We start from the raw sequence: 4,194 nt of genomic DNA, 5'->3' as shown, positions 1-4,194 counted from the left end.
AGGTGTTACTTCACTTTTGGAAAGATGCAGGTTAGCCTCCAACTGAACGTTGGCTTTTTACAAAACAATGCTGATGCAGTTATTGCTTTCTGTTGAGATCTTTTCTTTTGATTCTTCCTACTGAGCAGGCTTCATAGCCACTGGAAAGTGAGTTCATTTTGTCCTCACTGTGGATTATAACTTGCTTTTTCTGATTTCCACCATTTCTTACGGTGGAAGGATTCATGTGATTTTCTCAGAAGAAACTCTGGATTCTCTGAGTCTAATCACCCACTTGGTGCTTCTATATTACTTGTACCATGTTCATGACATCTTTGTCATAAATTATTTTAATATTGGTCTTTTTTATCTGCAGGCATTTATTTTATGACCTTAATTTTCATTAGTGTTACAACTTAATTTTGCAACTCTATGGACTCAAGGTTGTACAAGTTTGTATCCATGGTCATAGACTTCTTACATTCATTAGTTTGAACAGTCATTAGACTGATTAACATGCACATATAACTTTACTTATGTGATTGCTATGTGTGAATGTTGAAAATTAGGATGGATAAGAGAATGTTGGCCTTTTAGTACCAGCTACTATTCCATGGTCAGAAAATGTTAAACAAAATGTAATTCTCAAGAACAGAAGATCATGCTGGATATCTTTAGGATCATAACAACAAGATGTATAGAACCCCTTTGTTCCTCAAGAGATAGTTAGAAATCAGTTTAAATGTATTTATTTTCCTGACATTATAAAACAAAGTCTACGGAGAATTTCTCACCTTCACAGCTAAAGCTGACATCATCAGCAGGATATAAGACATGGATCTTCTCTGTTCTAGTGTCATCTAAGATCTGCTCAGGGTGCTGGAGACATGGATGTATACAAATAAATCCCTCAATAACATGAGGCAATTTATCTTGGATTGACAGTTAAAAACAAGCATTTATTTGTGTGCAAGACACACTAACTGAATGATGTGCTTAGCTTCCTTGTTCATCCTGATGGACTTTATACACTTGGACTTGACAGTCAAATGATTCATCTTTGATTTGTTAAATTATTCTGTGCAAAAGCAGGACTTTTGTATTGTCTTATTTGGGATTATATCTCAACAAGATAGACTCTCAAATAAGAAAGTTGGTGCCATTAAGAAGTTCAAAGCCACAAAGAAACCCTGTCTCAAAAAACCAAAAAAAAAAAGTTCTGTTCTCTGAACCACTTATTATCTTACTCTTTAGACCAATATTTACCTAACATATAAGAAATCGAAGAAGTGTTACTCCCTTCCTCACTCAAAGTTTTTCAAGTTACTCTCCTTCATCTTCTAGAGAAAATAATCATTTTCATATAAACAATAATACAGAGAAATTATTCAGTATTTAAAACTAAAAAATGTTTTAAATTAAAAAATATAGAAATATAAAACCAATTTCTTTTTATAATTCATTTTTGACTCATAACATTTCATATGTAACTAAATAATGTTTATATTTTCTTTTCTTTATCCAATTTTAGATTAATGTTACTGATCCAGTCCTATTTTCTTTAAGCCCTAGAATTTTCTATATGCATATTCAAAGCCTTGGCTATAAGAATATTTTGCTGTTGTTGTTGCTGGATATTGTGAACATTTCCCTTTTTATTTTTTTATTGCAACTATAGAAATTTATATGCTCGGTTGAAACTCAGATGAAAAGTTTCATGTCTTGTTCATTTTTAACAGAACCACAAAATATAGCATGATGAAATATGACTTTCCATATAATTTTATTTATCAGGATATAATTTTTTATCATTTACTTATTTCTGAATCATCTTTTTTATTAGAAGTGTCCATTGACAGTAATAAAGCTTGAAGAACAAAATACTACCTGTATTTAATTAAGCAGGGGGGTTATTGTATATTGTAAGGAAACGGACTGCAGAACATGCAGTTTGGGTCTTTGAATCATCTGCTATTTCCCACTATTGACCTCAGCAGGTGTGAGGAAGTGTGGTAGGTGTTGAAGGACACACAGTCAGAGAAAGGAAAAAATATCAAAATCAAGGACAATAGGTGACAATCACTTAGATTCATCATGATGCGATTTACAACATCAGGAAATTCTGGATTCTCCTGTCTTTTCCTTTCTTTGTGAAATTCATGAGGAGAGAATGGGATTGAATCAGCCACAGGAATGTAGAAAATAATGTAACAAAATAGTAAGGCATTTGATTTTCTACATGCAGTAGCAAAGGAAGGCATTTGCTGTTTTTTGTTTTGTTTTGTTTTTTTTTTCAGTGTCCAAACGTTATTTCATTATTTCCCATTATTTCCCTTTGGGAGTTTCTTTGAAGAAACATGGATTCCTTGCTTTGGTTTTCTTCGTATGTGTTAGAGCTACATTTATGTTTCCAATAGTTTCCTGTGTGTGTGTGTGCCTGTGAATACATAACTATGAGAGGGTATACTTAGTGAAGAGATGTATGTGCATGTGTGTACGCTTTTGGGTGGAGGCCAGCAGACAATCTCACATATCATTCTTCAAGTGCCAACCACCATTTTGAAGACAGTGTCTCTCATTAGCCTGGATCTCACCAAGTAAGTTAGACTGTTTTGCCAGTGAGTCTCTCTTTGCCTAGTGCTGCAATTCCAAGTGCACAAAGCCCACATGAGACTTCTTAAAATAATATAGAACATTTGTTTTACAATTTTGCAAACATATACGATGGATTGTGAGTATATTCACACCCTTCTTTTCTCCTTCCTATTACTGCTGAATCCTTTTTTCTTCCCTCCCATCTCTCTCTCTCTCTCTCTCTCTCTCTCGCTCTCTCTCTCTCTCTCTCTCTCTCTCTCTCTCTCTCTCTCTCTCTCTATCTCTCTCTCTCTCACACACACACACACACACAAACACACACACTGACACATGCATGTGTGTGTTTAGATCTTGCTGCAGTGAGATCATGAGCGCAATGCCTATGTCATTGTCAGAAGCCAGCATTTCACCACACTCCTCCGCAGCTCTTAGATTCTTTCTGACCCATTTTCCACTGCCTGAACTGTGCAGCGATGATTACAGATATTCCGTTTAGAGTCAAGCACTTCCTAGTTATGTATTCTCAACTCTATGGCCAGTTATAAGTCTCTGAACTAACTGTTGGCTCTCCAGACAGAGAAACTGCCCTGATCAAGACTGAAAGACACTTTATCCTATGGGTTTAAACATGAATGTTTAGATGGCAGCTTGACATTTAACAAAACATTTAACAAATCAACAGAAGTGGCTGTGGGTCTTCTGACCCTTTGGGTCTATGGCCTCCTAAGTCATGAACCACTTTTATAATGCCAGGCATGTATTCTCTCCTGCAGAGTGGACCTCAGTTCAACCAGAAAGTAGTTGATCTCCAAATAGTACTTTTGCTATTGTTCCTCCAAGAATATCTTTCCTGAGAGGTTGGTATTGCAGTTTTCAGGGTTGATAAGTGGGAAATGTTATTGATTGTTCTCCCCTGGCAGCCAGTGCTTTTAGGTCTATGAAGGCTGAACAGCAGGAAGGAGTTCCCAGGCCAGTTCTAACTTCATTTCTCTGTATTTTACAACAAGACTGTGTGGTGTCTTCAGCTATAAGAGCTCACCATTAGTAAAAACTTTAGATAGAATTGTAACTATCTATTTCATGAAAAATAGTTATTGAAACCAAATTACACACGATAGAAATAATAGTAACAAGAGCAGAGCAGAGGAGCAATCTCAAGATAACGAAGATGTATTGACATCTGGCCCTGGAACTGTGCTTTCTGTTTCAGGTTGAACAGCACTAAAACTGCTTTTCTAAGAAGTAAAGTTTGTTCAGAGTGACTGACTTACCATCTTTTAGAAAGAAGCTCGATTCCTTACTTGCTATTCACCGTTTCATAGGAAATGCTTACATTTCCCATTTCAGTTATCTTTGTTACTTTAGTATCAAGCATTCACTATTTCCTCCCGTTTATCTTATGATTCCATGGCATTTCTCTGGAGAATGATGAAAGTAGTCAAAGACTCCTTTCTTAAGCAGTTCTTAAATCTGTGGCTTAACAGCCAGACTACTGTGCAAATCTAGAACGAGTAAATAAATAGGACGATAGTGTCCACAGTAACCGATAAGTGAAGACATGGTCTCATGGCAAGGAACAAAGTTAGAATATATTCTATAGAACTGGGTTCACTCCTGAAT

Source organism: Microtus pennsylvanicus, chromosome 1 (genome assembly GCF_037038515.1).
Source record: "Microtus pennsylvanicus isolate mMicPen1 chromosome 1, mMicPen1.hap1, whole genome shotgun sequence".
Classification (NCBI taxonomy): Eukaryota; Metazoa; Chordata; class Mammalia; order Rodentia; family Cricetidae; genus Microtus; species Microtus pennsylvanicus.
This window is presented reverse-complemented; position numbering follows the sequence as displayed.